Source organism: Nesoenas mayeri, assembly GCF_963082525.1.
Source record: "Nesoenas mayeri genome assembly, chromosome: 7".
Classification (NCBI taxonomy): domain Eukaryota; kingdom Metazoa; phylum Chordata; class Aves; order Columbiformes; family Columbidae; genus Nesoenas; species Nesoenas mayeri.
The window spans coordinates 39,327,332-39,346,702 of record NC_137551.1 but is presented as its reverse complement, the minus strand read 5'-3'; positions in this window follow the sequence as shown (position 1 = coordinate 39,346,702).

Sequence of the window (19,371 nt, the reverse complement as noted above, 5' to 3'; positions counted from 1 at the left end):
TGCTCTGGTGTGGGTCGGGAGGTCGGGAACCCCGCTGGCCGAGAGCTGTGCTGGGACCTGCTGAAATAAGGTCATCTTGGTACAGCTCCTACGGGACGTTACCCGGGGAAGTGGTTTTAATATTGTTATTACCAACACAGGGTGAACTGTAAGCAGTGGAATGTTGACACGACACTACGATTTTTTTGCTTTGGTGTTCTCTTTTTTTCTGTTAACCTTTCCGGGGACATGAAGGTGATTGACGCCACTGAGGATATTCTTCAGGGCATGGGGGCACATCGCTTTATCAAGGGTGCAGAACGTAACTGTGATACTTTCTTTGATCTTTCCCTTGCTCTGTTTTCCTACAGGTGCGACGTTCAGAATTACTGTATGGGTATGATTTCTGAAAGCGCGTTGTACTGGAGGGATTAAAACCACAAAGCTCCATCTTTGCTACCCAGAGCTCTGGTTTGCCCCTGGAGCAGGCACGATGGGCTGATCTGTCCTGACGTCGGGAGGCAGAGGAGCAGCAGGCTCGGGGGCTCGTTCACCAGCACTCGCTGCTGTCTGCAGCGCCACTTAACCCTCTGCCAAGGTCTGATTGTGGGGTGACAATAAAATTATGGCAGATGTATTGTTAACCCCCTCTTCCCCCCTTCTCACTAAGGACAGGCAATTGGGAGGGAAAGAAGGACAGAGAGAAGAGAGTTGGAAAGACTGAAAATGTTTACTAATGCTACTAATAAAAATAAAATAATACAAGATATACAAAACCAATCTTGAAAATCTTGGCAGCTGTTCTGGCAGATGTGGGGCCGGCATCCGAAGTCCTGGACTGGATTCTGCAGCCAACCGGAACTGGATTCCATCTGTCACCGGCCTCAGTTCGCAGGGATGACTCGCAAGGTCCTCTCCTAATGTTGACCACAGGGAAAAGGGTGAGATCCTCGTGATCTCCCACTTTTATATATAGTATCATGTGAATGGCATGGTATGCTCAGTTGGTCAGTTTCAGTCACTACCTGTTGCCCCTCTCACGGGATGTACATCCATCCTTATCAGTCCAGCAACCTTGCATACCATTGCTATGGCTACCAAAACATGTATCTGGCTTTCAGAAAAGCACAGTTAGTAAGGACACTTTAGCTGACAGGGAAATTCACTAAAAGAGAAACTTGCTTTTAACAAAACCAGGACACCCTCACCCGTGCTGGGGCTGCGGATGGGTGTGCGGGGCCAAACGGGGCGGCTGGTTTGCAGCAGCAGCAGGTGTGGGGTCCACCCTCAGCAGGGACCTGTCCCAGTGCATCCCTGATGCTCCATGTGCTGCAGAGGCTGCACTAAAGCTGCTCGGCTTGTCCAGCACGGCTGCACTGTGGGGTCACCGGGAGGGTCCCCCACTGGAGACACCTGGGGAAAAGGCACCAGGGCCACATCCCCAGCGACCCCTCCAGCCCCACGCTCCCACGCATGCGGTTCTCTGTGCTTCCCAAAGCCTGCAGAGGACAAGGTGGTCACCGCCATCAAGCGGTTACGCTGAAGTGCCACCTGGGAGAAGGGACCTCTTCATCTCGCATCTCTATGGGAAGCTAATTAACGTTTGTATTTTATTGTTGTAAGTGGCACTGCCTTAATAGCCTTTGTAAGTGTGATCATCGAGAAGCACTATGTTCGATTTTGTCTCGTTCTCTGCGCTGATGACTAATTTAAGTCCCTGTGAGAAACCATTGGGGACTGTTGGAGCTGCCAGGGTCTCTCTGAAGTAGCTGGAAGAGGTTTCGTCACAATCCTTTACACACTGTAACCACCCCAAGGGCCTTTCTGCCCATTTGCTCCTTACATCTGCATTTACAATTGTCTCCAACCGAAAGGACTTTTAAATGTTTCTGGCATTTCAGTCAGTTTCTGGGGGGGAAGGAGGGGGGATGTCCATGTGTGTTATGGTCTGTCTCAAACATTGTTAATCCTCTATTATAAACACATCTTCGATGTGGATGAGCTTCCAAGTTCTTTTTCCCTAACAAATGTGCTCACGTGGTCTCAAAATGGAAAAGTCCTCATGTGACATAAGGGCGTAGCCTGAGTGGTAGCAGTGACCTAGGACCAGGCAAGCTTGGCTTTAAGGACAGCTCACGTTTCTAAGCTGCTCCTAGCAAGGATTTCTCTTAAAGTCCAGTCTTACTCCAAATAGCTGTTGTTCAGAATAGCCTAAACCAGATGGAATCTGTCTAGGTAAACAGGAGAATAAAAAGCTCAGAAATGTCTTTAACATTTACTTTGAAGCAAAGTTATTGGAATGAATTCCAATTAACTGTAAAAAAATAAACCCAAAACAAATAAACAAAGAAACCCAAACACAAGACATTTGCAGGAAGGTCCCTATGGTTAACAAGAGATGCAGATGTTTTTTGCACTAATTGTTCTAATCTAAATGTTTCCCTACTTCGCATTCAGAGTGCAGCCGCTCACGTTGCCCCACGGTATTTAAATACGAAAAACTGATACCATGATGCTTTGTTTCATGAAAATGGAGAAATCAAACCTGCTATACTTTGCATTTCAAAGTTATCTGACAAATGTTATAAACTTCTGGATTCTAAAATAGACAAGGTTTCAAAGATCTTTGCAACACCATGACTAAGTCGTTCTAATTTATAATTCGGTTTATTGTCAAAAAACATATTTCACCAAACTCTTCCACTGCTGCCAAAAAACTCCTCCTTGGAATCTCTTGTCAAGTAATGTTGACTAATAGATTTTAAGCAAAAATAAATTTAAGCCCTGTATCTTAGTTGTTGAATAGTCAATGTAAGTCATGGAAATGAGTCAGAAATTAAACCACTGTGCTCCAGAAGAAATATTCTAAGCTTCACTTGACATCTTTAATTTGTGTTAGACAGGAAAATACTCCTGGGGAAACGTTTCTCTAGTTAAAGGAAAATTGTAATGCTGCAAAAAACACTGAACTTGTCAGAAACTTTGCAGTTTTGCCTTTGAAGAAAGAAGCACTGGCTGGGTTTGCCTCACACTCCCAGCTCGTGTCAGGATGTGCTGCTCCGTGGTGCTGAGCCTGCCCCGCGGCCAAGCGCTGCTCAGCTCCACCCGGGCTCCTGGTCCTCAGCCCACGATTTGATTTCGGATGATTTTGGATGTACCCCAAGTGGCAGTGCTAAAGTCCAGCTGAATGCTCTCAGCAGGGAGACCCTCCTTATAACCTTCATTTATTTAAAATCTTCAAGTCAGTGTTTCGTCTGGGTTCAGGTTCAGTTGTCCATGTAAGCCTGGTTAACTAGAACCTTCACCTTCAACCTGTCCCCTAATATAAGTCATATTGTAATGTGCTGCTTCTGGTAACGAAGATTCTGAAGGAAAATCCCTCCAGTCTCAGTTGGAGAGAACTTCATAAGCACACGGTTTATCTGAATGAGGTTATTAAAACGCTACTCACCTCTAGTCAAGAAAACTGGTTCAGAAAGGCAGAGGAAGGTAAAGGTCCCGGGGGGATGTCGGTGCTTCATTCGGTGGTGAAGTCTCCACGCTGGTGGTTCAACCGGAATAAAAGTTCCCAAACTGGGGGATTCTCCACATGTATCGTCTGGGAAAAACAAACACAGACCAAAAAACCCACAGTAAAACCCTGTGTGTATGTATCATATATATACACATAAATACACAGAATTAGAACTGCTATTTTATGTTAATTAGTTATACTTATCTCTACCTTTATACATGGTAGATTATCCTGAGCTGTTTAATAATTCCACGTCTTTGATCTGCCTGTGACCTTCTGGGGTTACTGTCACATTCAATGTCCCCTCATCTTCTTGAACATGACATTCCAAGGAGAGCAAGTGGGGTTGTGACACAGAGCACTAAAGATGTCGACCAGCGGCAGGGCAGACTAAGCCTGTGCTTAAGTGGGGGCAGCAGGCTCTGGATGCCCATCTCAGTGGGGCTTAAACATCAAATAAACCTTGTGCAGTCCCTCAGCTCATTGTTATCCACAGGTGCCTCCGGGTTGGGTTGCACCCTGCCGGGTTCCTCATGGGGCTGGGGGCAGAATTTGGGGTTTCCCAGGGTCCCCAGCCATGGTGAGAGGCCACATGGGTGCACTTTCTGCTCAGGTCCATATGGGAAGGGTTTTCTCTAATATATGAATGATTCTTTTTCTTCATCTGCTGGTTCTTCGTTGTGCTATAACATTGCACACAGGAGTATGGGGAGAATATTTAAGAGAGGTTCATGCACTGGGATGCTTATGCCATGATCATATAGAAATGTAATGCTCCAGTTATAATAACATTTACTGCAGTGTTGTACACGAAATGAACACGAATTCCTGCTTTCCCACCCAGGAACATAGTGTCAGGGCATGAAATGATGCCGCAGCTCCAGGGGAAGCCAAAAGCACTTCAGAGCTTTGCCTCTCGCCAGCCAGATTCCTTCGCAGGGATGTCGGCAGGAACGCGGCCAAGCCGGAGCCGCCGCCACCGACAGAGATTTCTTTTGCTCCGGCTCATTAGCGAGAAGCAGCTGTTAGTTCATTCAGTATTAATGTCAGCCCTAATGAAAGACACCCACTTGTAGGAAGAGGTGAATTTGGAGAGAACTATAAAGAAGGACTCTGTGCCAAATTGCACAGTATCAGTCAGGGGGGCTGAATTATAACAAGACTCAATTTTTGTGAAACCATAAAGGAATAATGATAAAAGTAGAAAAGACATACATACGCCTGACTCAGCAGACTGGCCAGAATGCATGTACTCGAGTTGAAATTAATGCAACATATAAAATTCAGAGGACTTTTGCTGAGATGATTTGAAATGTTGAAACATAAGAGAGATATATATAGATAGAGAGATATCTGTGTATGATGCTGTTCATGCTTGATGCAACCTGACTCTGCTGCTGCTTCAAAACTTTGCTCCAGGGAATGTCTGAAAAAAACCCCTCCTGAAATGAAACTCACTCCATTTATTTTCCACTTCTGAAAACATAGACTAAGACTTTACAAATCCTTAACTGTTTTTCTCCCTTTTGAGAATTAAAAGGGAAACAATAACTCTGCAGTGAGGTTATTCATTGCAGTACAAAACCAGAAAACATAAAGCCAAAGGATTTCCTAGAGGAAATGCGTTTTCATAGAAGTTATTCATTTTGCAGAAATATACAGGGATGAGGCTACTAAATGGTGAGAGGGCAGGAAAGAAAGCAACCCAAAAGGTGGCAGCTCTGCTTGCAGCTATGGGGAGTCATTTGGTTTACTGCTTGTGTGCAAAATTCAGATTAAAGCTACTGATTTTATTTTGTAAAAGAGAAAAAAATGGTGAAAATTTAGTAAAGGAGAAAAATGTAATGAAAATGATCTTCTGACTTGTGAGCGATGGGACAGAATGAAGGAGGATGGGTGGTCGGGAGAGGCTGGTGCTGCCGCTGGAGGTGGCACCGCTCGCGCAGCCAGGGTTTCAGCCTGCAGTGATTGATCCTGCAGCTTCGGTCCATTGCGAGAGCCCCCGATTTGTTAAAAAGCTGCTGTAGCGGCTGAGCTGTGGGGTCCAGGACTCGGTGCTCTCAGAGGGTGAGCTCCTCTGCTGGCCCTGGAGCGCAGCAGGTTGCTGCAGGCAGCCCATATCCCTCCTTGCCCCACGTTAGGATAAATAGAATACTTCTGGTGCAAATACTGCTGAGGTGGCTTTGTCAGTGCTTTACCTCCCTAACTGTTTTTCTCCTCCCCCTGTGGTGCTGATGGGTTCTGCAGCATCTCAGCCTTTGTGTTTCCCCCTCTCCTGCAGCTCTGCTCATGTTCCACGGGGGTGGAAGCCGGAGCTGAAGGCAGGAGCGTGAACACCACCGGAGCGGCACATTCGGGGTTTGGCTTTCACGTGCAATAAGCACATCCACGCAGACAGCAATTACAGAGCTAATCGCTGTTTCCCAGGGAAATCTCATCTGTTTGCCTGCCAGCCCTCCCAATCTTGCTTTCTTCTCACCTGGCTTCATCTTCCCCAAAGGAAACCTTCTTCTGGGGGGCACCAGTCAACCTGTAAAACACCCGAGCAGAGAGGCAGGTTTCTGCAAACATCTTACTCGAAATGTTGCTCCCAGCCATCGCCTCCTCCTGGGCGCTTTCAGCTCCACCAGGCTCTTCTTCGCTCTCCTGCCTTTTTTTGTTGCTGTTAAACCCTGTCTTTGCTAGGCTTAAAGCAGGGGACATTTGAGCAGTGGCCCAGGATGAAGGAGATAATCCCTGTGCGGAGCTGATGGGGACTGGGAGGGAAGGAGATGGGAACGATGGCTCGGGAGGTTCAGTGTGCTGGCACAGGTTGGGTCTCCAGGGTTAATGATACCATGGAATAAATGGCTTAAATGTTGTCACTCAGTCAATCACAAGTGTATCAGCCTACTGCTGGGGTACTGAGAGCTCTTCTTGTATCAGTTTGAAAGAAATGTGTAGCTTGTTAAAATCACAAGAATAAGTGAACGTCAAGTAACTTAAAATTATTTAAAAAACCAACCCAAACTCCAGCACACAGGATCACAGGCTGGTGTCACGCTGCGCCCCAAACCAGTGACCAGTGTCACTACAAGCCAGACCCACGACCAGTGCCTGCGGCATTTCACACCCTCCTGGGTGCCGACAGCTGTCAGACTGCGTACAACAGAAACTATATAAGGAACAATTACTTTGCCACTTAAAAAATCTGTTCCGAACAGAAAATTAGTTGGGTTTTGGGGTTTTTTTTCTCTATTCGTTCCTGAGCTCAAGCAATTAAGGTCCTTCCGCTGAGCTGTGGGTAAGGCAGAACAATTTCCATGAGGAAAACCCGTCTCCCCATTTTACTGCCATGGGCAACTGTGGTGGTGCCCAAATAGCTCATGTGCAAACAACCTCTCTCTTTCTCATTTTTGCTGCGTGTAACGATGCCAGAATTACAGAGCAACGCTGTGCTGTGGAAAAGAGCCGTGTCCAGCACCACCGAGGCTTTTCTGAGGCCCCGTCCCAGCAGGTGTTGAGTTTGGGCACCGTTCTTATACACTGACCCCAGGAACAGAGGAAGGATAGAGGGACATCAGTCTGCATGTTAACAAATAAATGGTATTAGAGCTTGTTTTGGATCAGAGCCTCCCTCTGCCCCCTCTGCATCTGCCATTTCCCACCAGGTGTCCCCAGTGCTGAAACACCAAGAGGAAAACACTTTGGGAAAGGTCGCATTTGCAGGATTTCAGTTATTTTCTTCAGGCCACTTCACTGCATTTTGATCCAGCCATCAGCATAACGCTTTCGAATTTGTTTGCACAGCTAGCGTGGGGTTTAGCAGCAAACGGATGGATATTTTCAGCCACAGCGGAGACCACATTATGCCCCAGGGCATGCGAATTTCCCTGGTGGAAAAGTCTGACCCAATTACCTGTTGGTTTTGCACTCCTCTGTCACCTCTCTTTGAGTTGAACTAGAAAACGTGGTTTCCCCTGGTACACAGACGGGGCTTTGCCAAATGCTGCACGAGGGGGTTCTGTGCCTGTTTCTGTGCATGTCTGGGGCTCAGCTTCACCCTCAGCCCCCGGTCCCACCGGCGGCATCTGCTCCGGGGATGGAGAGGAGCTGCAGGACAGCCCTGGCTCCCTGTGGTCCCCAGCACCGGGGATGAAGGATGCTCACGGTGCAAACGTGTTTATGTGCAGCCTTTAGCACAATAAACCTCAATGCTGAGCTCTGGCTCTTGGTGCTAACAGTGTTCCTGGATAATTAAGACAAAGCAGAAAGCTTAAGGGATTGAGACATGTCATCTATTAAAGTTAATAATGGATAGGTAGTTAAGCTCGCTGCGCTCCTGCAGAAACCTGAGTCAATTTTTATGCAGGGCAATTTTGGGGAGTTTTGTAGATTTAAAGTTAGGGAGATTGTAAGGGTGGGAAAGAGGAAGATGGGAGATAAGAAATGGGAAAGCAAACAACTCAGAGCTGATTGGGGCTGAGGGGAGAGAAATCCAATTCTCTCACAGCTTTTAAACAAACAGATAAAATCAAAATCAAAGGAAAACAGATGAAATGGCAAATATTAAAAATATAGTGTAATGTGAAAGAACATGTAGTGTTAGTTCTGCTTCAAAGCCAGGCACAAGCTGTAATGCGACTTAGGCGATGCAAAGTGTGATCATACATAAAGAAATGGGAATGTAGGTATATTTCGATGGTCTCCTCCACAAGCCCTTTGGCTGACTTGCACTCCAACACTAATCTTTTATTTTCTCATCTCTCCCCAACACAACACAATTATGGCAGATTTTGGGGGTGTGAAACACCCAGACAGGTAAATTCAGCTTCTCTTGAACTTAGGCAAGAGTAACAACTCCTGTGCCCAGCCCCGTTGCTCCTATACAGACCAGCGCTGCAGTGAACAAGTGCAAAAAGCTGATTTTTCTTCTTTTTCCCATCTTTCTGCAGATACACATTGGTGTTATCCAGCAAATTGGCACCTTTCTTTCTCATCATGTTGCCAGCACAGCCTGGGAATGCAGAAAACGATGTTGCTCCTTAAGTGGGAAATATTAAGGTCATGTGTGTAATCTCAGTGTGTCTCCCAAACAGTTTTCGATGTGTTAGAAAAACACCCATTTTCACCAGCTTTGTGCTGAGAGGGCGAGAATGTGCAACGTGCAGAGCACATCCAGGAGCCTTTGCTGCCGCTCACATAGCCACGTCTGAGCCCTGTGGCAGGAGATGGGGGCCAGGAGAAGACCTGGGCAGCACTTCTGCAGCTCTGGTCATAGAATATTAATAGTTTGGGTTGGAGGGACCTTCCCAGCTCCCCTAGTGCCCCCCCTGCCATGAGCAGGGACATCTGCACCAGCTCAGGGTGCTCAGAGCCCCGTCCAGCCTGGCCTGGGATGTCTCCAGGGATGGTTCATCCACCACCTCTCTGGGTACCCGGGCCAGGCTCTCACCACCCTCAGGGGCAATAATTTCCTCCTCAAGTCCAGCCTGCTGTCAACAGCCCTTTGCCTGATGCAATAAACAACAAGGGCTTTGGGGTAAAGCAGCCTCAGGTTCGCGGAGGCAGGTTCTGCCTGTTACCCCCACGGAAAGCAGGTGGGTAAGGGCAGGGGGGGCTGATTCACTTCCCACAGCTGGGGGCAATCCCACACCTGGGCAAAACCAGCCACAAAGGGGGAATAAGAGGCTTGGGGAGGGCATGGGGTTGGCTGTAAGGGGCTGGGGGGGATTCTGCTCTGGTGAGTGACTCTGGGATATGGGGGGTCGCTGGCAGTGCCCTTCACAGGCACCTGCTGGGCTGGGGGTGGCTCTTGTGAGCCACTTCATTAAAAGATGTATAGATGAGGTTCTTGGGGATGTGGTTTAGTGCTAGATTTAGGTTATGGTTGGGCTCGATGATCCTGAGGGTGTCTTCCAACCAAAATGATCCTATGGTTGCTGTTTGGGTTATGGGTGTTCTCATCATCATCATCATCCTGCCCCAGCTGCCTCCTCCTGCAGCCCCCTGCTCCTCTCCCCTGTGTCATGTGCAGGCTGAAGCAGTGATGTGACTAGAAATAAGCAGGGTGGCATCACACCTTCCTCATCACTGGTGAAGAAAAGACCTTATTTTTCAATAGTATGTGCAGTTTGCCTGTGTCTGTCATTCCTCTCTAAAATGATCTTGCACAGATTATACCCCTTGTATCTGCTTAGATGTGCTTCTGCATCTCCGCTTGATGAGAAGGCAGAGCATTGGGAGGGAGTGTGTGCTGTGCTGATGTGCACCAGCATGCAAGAGGGTCTGCAGGTGGAAATGGTGACAATAACCCCTCCTCACATTTGGGGATGCACTGTGTGAATTTTGGCCATGGAATAGCTGCCATCTCCTTTTCTTAGCTGGTGAAATGGGTTTTTTTAGGTACGATGATATTATGAACTCAGTAATGTCAGCTCTAGCCACATATTTTATGCAAATACTGGATGAATTTATAAACTGTAACTTCTTTTTAATTTCGTATGGGATAGCTATAAATACCTAGACCAAAAATAGGCTTATTAGGACAGCTCTGTTCTCATTAGGAAATTCAAATGCATGTTGATTTTGCATATACATATATTAAGTTATGTGGTTTCAAGGATTCCCATGGAATAGCATTATGCATGTGGTTAGGCTGTGGGTTGCAAGTGATGGCAGTGGGGAAAAAAAATCCAAATCTCATGTATTTAACGTCTTCTGTGTTGTTAGAACTGCAAGAAATCAGATACTCTGCAGCGGGCGTTTAATTTTATTTTGATCTGAGTTTCTGTCGCACTGTCTGCTCCTACCGATGAAGTGCAGCCAGGTTGGTGTGGTACCAACCACTTTTTTCTGGTGACGCCACAATCAAATTCCATTTTTCTGGAGTGCAGCCTTGTATCATGATGCAGGATGCATTCATTTGCAGCTGTCATCATTAATTACGTGCTATCAGGTAATTTTACGCCGTGTGATTTATGCAGCCAACTGTGAAACACTGCATTAAAGGCATTGCCGATGAGACACCTGAAGCTGAGCTTTAGTGAGACTTGTACTTAGGGAACAGTGGATTTAATGGTGAAACCTCCTTCTACAGGTTGTAACGAAGGCGTTCATGCTGTGTGCTTGCTCTGTTTGCCAGGTGATGTTCTGTCTGCGTTGTGGGGCAAGCTCAAAGAAAATAAAATGCTCATTTAGTAGCATCATGGTGCTGTCGAGCTGAAAAAGAAGTGCGTGAATAAGTGGAAGTCTTGAGAGAAGAGCCCATTAATAAGAACAGATAGCGGTAGTCACTGGCACGCGTGAGGCAATCTTGGAGATTTCTGAATTGGATAAGTTCTAGAACCATAGGTGCTTTGTTTTATGGATCCAAGGCGTTTTCCTCACTCCCCGCTGTCTCACAACAAGAGCATTGCTGCAGTTCCTTTTCGTGTTGACAGGTTTATCTCTGCTCTGCCTGCAATCCCCGTCCTGCTGGCTGACACGGGTACCGGGGATGCTCCTCCCCACCGACCGGGGCAGGCACTGACACTGTTACTCTTCCATTCTGTGTGTGATTGCCATGATCAACCAGAGCCATGCATAGGTAGAAATATTACTTATTATGCATTATTCATCTATACTAATAGACAACTCAATAACATATATTGACGGATAAATGCTGAGTTTTTAAAAACTGCTCATCTGCTGCTTTAGGTGAGAAAAACGATCTGTGGAGCTGTATAGGTGTTGAAAAGGGGGATTTGTGCCTATTTTAAAATGCAGACAACTGTTCTGCTGATGTTTGCTTGGGTAGCTTGGTGCAAGTTATTTAACTAAAGGCTTAACTGGTGTCCATGGTGGTTCTGAGCGCACCAGCCCTGTGGCTGGTTTGGGTGGCCCTGTGCCAGAACTTTCCTGGTGGCTTTTGCTGTGTTGACTTGCCAGTGGCTTAAGTGAATGGAGAAATGAAGCAAAGTCAAGGCTGAACTTGTAGAAATGCTATGGAAACCAATGCCTCGCTAGTAAATGTGATATATTCTAGTCATCCCCGAAGGCAGGCGAGCAGGGGCGTTTCTGGGAGCCCAGCATGTCTGAGCTGTGTTGCTGTAAGTCTGGAAAGCGCTATTTCTCAAATACTTCAGGAATTTGCTATATCAAAGTTTATGTAAACCAAAAATATTGCTTCTCATAAGCCATATTGTACTAGCAGTATGAGCACATTTCTAAATCCTCGCTTTTCAGAGCGAAGTAATGTGCAAGCCAAGACTATAAAGCACTGAACTCAGCAAGCTGTTCTCTGCCTGACAACCAGGTAGTCATTAACTTAAATGATGCCTTTCTACCCAGGGTGTTTCAGTGTCTAATGAACTTCTGGATAATACTGATTGCAATCAGTTCTCTGTCCAAAATTCACTAAATGATGGCTTTTTTTTTTCTTTGCAAAACAATTTGGAGACTTTAAGCGCACATCTTCTGCCAACTGTCCAATGAATATTAATCTGCTCTCATAACAAACTGTCATATGAATAATTCCAGTTTCACAAAATGAGTGAATTTAAGATATTGCAAAGTTAAATGAACCATTAGTGATGTATCTCTTGTAAATATTGCCAGTTATTGGATGTTCTTTCAGAGAGTTTTCTGTCACACACTTTTATCCCTTCATTTATGAATGTGTTACAAAGAACCTTTAGTTTTTGCTTCTTATCTGTCTTCTCATTGTCTCTATTGAAATGTTAGATGGATTTATGTTAGATTGCAATGGTTATGGCCCCTTGCTAAGCATGAAAAAGACTGAAACGCTGGTGTGCAGTGAAGAACAGAAGCAAGAGATGATGGAGTATCTTGATAAAAGGAGGGCTAAGGGTGCCTGAGTTAAGGCTTTAGATCTGAAACTGCCTACATTACCCTGGTCAGGACTTTCAACCTGCCTCAGTTCCTTATGTTAAACAAAACAGGGAATATCATCCTTATTTTATAAAAGCCCTATTTTCCTGGGCACATTCCGTGTGAGTGTGCTTCTTAGCTCAGGGTACTAAGTTCTGCCACCTGATTTTTAATAACAAAAAGCTTGCAAAGGTTAACCAAACCCAGCTTAGGTAAGTAATAAATGGAATAAATGCAAGCTTTCTCTGCTGTGCCCTCGCATTATGAATCTACTCCAGGGTCCCTTTGGCTCAGACCTGTGATCTCGGTGACAGGTGCCATTCACTGCTATTTCTGTGAAGCTCCAGGACCCAACAAACGTGGTGGGGGGGCAGGCGAAGGGCCCCAAATACACATGGTCTCCATGGTTAGTTAACCACCTATTAATTAGTCACTAATTTATTTGAGAATATCATGTGAAGGCAGCATATGTAGCATGCCAAGAGGTATCTGCTTTGCCTGTGTGTTCCCTGGTGAGCAAAGAACTCGCATCCAAAGAAAAGGAGGAAATCAATCCACCAATGTCTTCAGAGTAACTGTCTAATTTAAAACAAATCAATATCATCTTAATAACACATTGTTTTCCCATTGTTCTCTTATTTTGCAATGCAGGCTACTCATTCTGTTGGTGAGTATCAGAGAGGTGAGATGAAGATTTGCCTTTGGAAATCACAAAAATAGTCAAACCATGTGAGCTTAATTATTAATCACTGAAAGTGCAGTGAAAAATTCCTTAAACTGCTTCCTTCAAACTAAAACTGTGGGAAAAAGGCAATTTTAAAGAAAATGTTTATAGCAGTTAGATGATTTATTCCCTAGAAACCACTCTCAGCTTGACTTTTTGGAAGCTCTCAGTAAAAAATAAATTACTGCTTTAAATGATGCAAAATTTTAAAGTAGACAATAAAGTCATAACGGCAGTGGCCTAATTTATCCTGTGATACTGTGATACTGTGATATCCTGCAATTTAAAGCATATTAAAAAACTAGACTCTTTGTATTTAAAGCTTTTAAAGCTGCTGTTATGCCTGATTATAGGAATTTCTTCATAATTGCTGATGTTCACCTTTTTTTTTCTTTAAAATGAGGAATGTGATCTATGTGTGGAGGAGGGAATAAAGAAGCAAACGCCCTGGTTTTGTTCACGTTGTCTAATGCAGTGGTGGGAGAGGGTTTCCTTGAGCGAGCACAGGTCAGAACTGGCGCTTTGTCACCCAGTTCCCCTCGTCACCTGCCACTGGTGGTTTCCAGTGTCGTGTCTGGGCTCTGTGTCACACAACCCAAATTGCTCTTGTGGGGTCCATCCAACCCGCCAAGCTGGAAACCTCTGGCTAACTAAAGTCAGCTGTACAGCACCTGTAAATCCATTTCCCCCGCAAAATGAGCTGAGACACGGATCGCTCAGCTTCCAGAGTGCGAATGGTTAAATAATTTAGCTGTTTATAAAAATATGCAAGCTGTACAGAGACAGATAAGGCTTGCTTATGAATAACATTACCCTATAATTCTCATCTGACGCTCTTATCCTTTCTCTGCCATTGCTACAGAGATTGCAAAGTAGATAATAGGCCCATTTGTAAATTAAACAGAATAGGTTTTATGAGTTATCCTAACATTTCAATTTGTTTCTCTTTTTCCACTTTGGGCTAATTTGGAGCTGACCTTTTCCTTTACTCCAGCAGCCCGTCTCGCAGCTTCTCGCCGACTCCCGCTCACAGCACAGGAGCCCCTGGCACCGCGGGGCTGGGATGCTGCGGGCACAGCTGCGTCTGCTCGTGCTCTGGGCTGCTTCCTTGCATCACACATCTGACCACATCCAACGTCCTGTTTCCATCTTCACTTGGATGAAAGTTACTCTCCATAAAATAATGTGGGTTTATGGTTGGACTCTTGTGGGAAACAGCAGCGGGTCTGTGGAATCCTTGACAGAAAATATAGGGGTAGAGATCACCCTTGAGATATTAAGATTTACCCTTGAGAAGGATGGGAGTAAAGGAGTATCCGGAGAGAGGAGAGATGTACCCATGAGAGAGAAGGGGATAGAAGAATAACATGGATGATAGAAAAATTAACCAATGAGATGTTAGTGCTGTAACTTGTAACCAATAGTGAAAAGACACATGAACTGGTAGAATTGTATAAAAATGCACTTGTAGCAGTAAATGGCACCTATTACTTTCATCTTGAAAGAATTTGGTCCATGTCGCTTGTCCGTCTCAACTGCGACAGACTCTATCTTAAGGGTCACTCCCAGCCAAAATGATTCTATGATTCTGTTTTCCTGGAGGTTTTTAAAAGATGTATAGATGAAGTTCTTAGGGACATGGCTTAGTTCTAGAGTTTGGTTACGGTTGGACTCAATCTTGATGGCCTCATCTAACCAAAATGGTTCTATGATTGTGTCTCACTGGTATCCTGTTTAAAGACTCACAGGATCCCAGGTTGGATGGGACCTCAAGGATCCTGTGGTCCAAGCTTTCCTGGCAAAGCACAGTCTAGCCCAGCTGGCCCAGCACCTGTCCAGCTGAATCGGAGAAGTGTCCGATGCTGGGGAACCCACCACTTCCCTGGATGGGTATTCCAGTGGCTGGTTGTTCTCATCAGGAAAAAAATTCCCTCTTGTGTCCCATTGGAGTCTCCCCAGGAGTCACTTGTGCCTGCTGCCCCTTGTCCATCCTTAATCTTGAGGGTGGCGGTGCTGGGGACATCTCGCTCTCACCATGCAGGAGGTGATGTGCTGGGTGGCAGCTCCAATAAAATCTGTACGAAACAAACCCTTTGAGCAAAGCTCTGGCCATTTTTCCTGTACCAGGAGCACGTGGCTGGGAAGGTTGGGAAGGAATGAAACTGGAGCTGGTTTGTGGAGGTGATTAATCAACTTTGTTGTTTTATAGAAAATGAATTAGGCTATTATCAGGGGCTCATCAGCAGCAGGTTGCCATGTGGTTCTCATGTATGTGGGTGTAGTCCTGGAGGCTTCTGAATCTTTTAATTACTAGTGAGGAGTGTAGCAGAGCCTTGTGGAGTTATGTGTCTTTGGTGGAATGTATTAATAGTATCTGGACAGGAGGCTGTGTGGAATATTTGCAGGCAGGTGCCTGGAGGCAAACCTGCTCACAGGCATCATTGGGAGAAGTACAATCAGGAGGAACAGCTCTATGGCTTTGAATTAACGTTACAACAGCAGGGGGGATATATACATTATGTTTTTAATTTAACAATCTTATCAAATCTGGCTACCGCAGAGAGGGTTTCTGAGGGCCTTTAGCACTGCCAATAGTTTTTTTTTTTCTCCACTAAAAGTGTCTTTTCATGTGTTTGCTTCTGGAAAAAAAACCCTTTCTGTTTTCACTTGGCTAATCTGGTTTCTTATACAGATTTTAAAGGCTTATTGCTTAAGAACAGAAAACACCTCATCCATACACAAGCTGTGTTACATTTCTCAGCTGTCACTGTGAAAAAAGAAAGAACACTTAACAGAGATCTCCCTTGGAAGCTATCTGTCCAGCATCGCCCAGGACAGACTGCCATGCTCTTCAGTTGCTTGTAGTAAGATGCTGCTGAAGTCCATTAGGGGTTCTCCTGAGCAAGAAATGCAGGTCTGGTCCATAATCCTCATTCATACATTTCCCTATAAAATGAGAAATGGTACCAGGTACCCACATCTGTGCTGTTGTCTTGGTCCCTGTGAGATGTGGGGATGTGTGTCCTGTCCCACGCAGTGTGACAGAGCATCGTTTGGCTTCAGCGCGGGGGACATCGCTGCCCACGTCCACTGCTGTATTTCCATTGGCCCAGCTCAAAAGTGAAGGTACGAACATTGGTATGAAGCCTAGAACAATGGGCTTAAACCAAACCCAGAGCTCTACAAACATCTCTCTTAACCTGGGTTTATTTGGTTTGCCAGAGGAACCTCAGTCTTCATCCCACACTTGAGGCACAGCTTCTGCTCCATTTGGTGGGCAAATACAAACTCTCCCATACTTTAGGACATAATATTTACTCAAAAAAGGGCATGTTAACGCTTCGAGCTTCTTTTTATTTGATCATTCCAATGAACAATTTAAATGTTTCTTCTCCCCACCAGCTCTGTACTCTGGTGGCCATGGGATTAGTTTAGGCTGATGCTGTTCTAAGGTTGATTGAGCAAAGCAGAACATGAATGAGGTGGGAAATGGGCATCGTTAGTTAAAGGTATTCAACCACTTTCTGTGGAAAAACAGGGCTAACAGGAGCACTAGTACCGATAAATGCATCGATTTTTGGACCTTTCAGTGTCAAAAGAAAAATCCAGCCCTTAATTCTGCCCTGAAGTGGAGAAATACTCAAAGTATTATGTTTTCTTCTGTAGCTTTGAACAAATACACTGAAAGCAGCATGAAGTAATAATAAACCTTCCCTATAATTTCCAGCAAATTACTGGTTAGAACAGTGTTTATTATCTATAATGTTACCTGTGATGTTGTGTAGTCTCTGCCAAACCTGAAATGTCACAAAGACTGTCAAAATCGGAGGTGTGAGCAGCATTTGCTGTCCCTGCAAGGCAGCAACTTCTGTCTTTCCTGACAATCCGTAGATTGTTTGTGCAACTGCAGGTAGGAGTTTCTGCACGTAAGTTTTATTCTGAACTCAGACATTAGAGGGTTTTTTGTTTCTTTTTCTTTTAACTAATAGCCTGCAATAACTCATAATGTCAGCTCTTAAATTGTGTTTCTGAGGCACTGAGATTGGCACTGAGACTATAGAAACGTTTTCCTCCAACAGAGGATCTGAAAGACCCGCGTATTTTATTTTCTTGATGAAGACAAATTCTTCAAATGTTCGGTTGCATTAGGTTAATGTCAGCGTGTGTTTCCTTAGGAATATGATGATAAATTAAATTGGCTGGTGTTTGGTTGATAAGCACGAGGTTTCAGGATAGTGTGTGGAAGTTATCTACCTACAGAGTTGTTCTGGATATACAGGTCACATCCCATGTGTCGCTGCCGTCATGTCTGTTGGTTTCCCTCGTACCCCAAGTTCAATTGTGGGATTTTGAGCTTTTCCGGGGCTTCCTTTGCTTCCACCTCTTCTGCACAGAAATTCAGCTGGTATTCAGTGTTTGGTAAAGCTCCAGTTCTGCCTCACCTGGCTTTCATCATGTAAAAAACGTTCATTTGCAAGATGCTTTAAAACCTGTATTTTTCTCTTAACTGAGCTTCTTCGTCTCTTTCTTGTCATTATTTTCTTTCCTTCTTCATTTTACTGTTCTCACTTGGTTTTGAGTAACCATCTTTTCTTTCCCCTTGTTTTTTTGGTCCTTTCCATTTCTTATCCATCTTCTTGATGATCTTTCATCGATCTGCTCTCTCTTAACATTACTTTCTTTACGTTTCCTTTTGATGTTGCTTTCTTTGCATTAATTTCTCAATGCGTTCTCTATGCCAAGGGGGAGGGAGGCAGCTCCGTCTGTGCTGAAATCTGAGTGCTGGTGCTGCCATTGAACTCAGCAACACCTGCCACAGCCTTGTAGTCAAACCCAGATTTTGGTCCTTCATTAAGGTGATGGCTGAATTAATAAATGAACCTTGCTGGGGAGGTGGTGACCTTCAGCTGGATAAGGCTCTTGTGGGGTTGTTTAGAAGAGGGAGAGGGTGAACCTGGTGGTACTTGTCTGTGCCAGCCAAGCGCTGGTTGGTTGTCAATGGGAAGTCCCTTGATAATATAACCTCATCTCCCTAATTCCGTACTGCTATTGAGAGGGAGATGGGGAAAAACCCTAGTGATCCAGAACATATTTGTCTCAAGATAATGTCTGTGCTTCCTGCAAACACAGCTTGACTATCTATGGAAGAAATATGATCTATTTACTTTCATATTTCAGACTTCTCCAGCTTCAACTAGTACAGCAGTAATGAATCACTGACCCTAGAAAAATATCACTGATTTGATTAATTAGCACTGAAAAGAACCCTTCAGAAAGGGAACTTTCAAAGGTTGGAAATCATGCTGGTATTTTATTTGTCATTTCATTAACTGGAACCCTAAGAAAAATTCTGATGTGGTTTTTATGGGGATTACTTTCCAGCTGGTGCAGTGTAACCTCTGATAGGGACACTTTTAGCAGAAATGTTACTATACATAGACCGGGGAAGAAATCCAACGAGAAGGAGATTTTGCTTGACTGAGTTGGGGATTTGTCTTTAGAATTAACATTTTAAATTTAGAAAGCATGGGTTCTATTCAGGATAGATAAAGCATAGTTTTTATTAGTATCATAAAGATGGTGTTTGACCATGTTTCACTATTTTCAAGGAGCTACATCCCAGTCTGATATTTCTACTGGTTCCATCCTTTAACAGCAGAGCTGCAGAGCAGTGAGGGACCAGCTGGTTCTCCAGAGCTCTGCAGGGGCTGCTCAGATGGTGTTTGGTGCTTGGGGTTTCTGATGAGATGGGCGAGAAACTGCAGATGGACCAAATATTCCAAAGCTGCCTGATGCTGTTGTAGGTGATCATCTTCACCTCTGCTCTGTTTGGGACCCACAACACACAGTGTTTGCTCTAGGACTTGCCTGAGCATCTCATCAGTGGACAAAATAAACTACTAATGAGTTACACAAGGCTTGAAGTGTGAAGCTTGCTTTTGCTACGGGGTGTGCAAAGCCTCGCAAATGGCCGGTGGATGGCGGAGAGCACTCTGGGGCAGGGGAGCTCAGCAGCACCTGGAGGGGTTTTGGCAGCCAGAGTGAAGAATAACGAAAACAGGGCAAATTCCAGGGGAATTACAGAAAATAACATTTCCAGCCTCCCCCTGTGGCCGCCCCACCTTCGTGTCGCTTCTCTCCTTCCCTGTCCCTGCATCTTCTGACTTGATTTTCCCCGACTCTTTCCACCGGACCTGACTTGTGCCACAGCCGATTTCTTATCGTCGTGTTTGCACAGAACACAATGTTGACAAGCAAATATCTTTCAAAGCACTATGGGCCGTTACTTACCCTTTTATCAAGA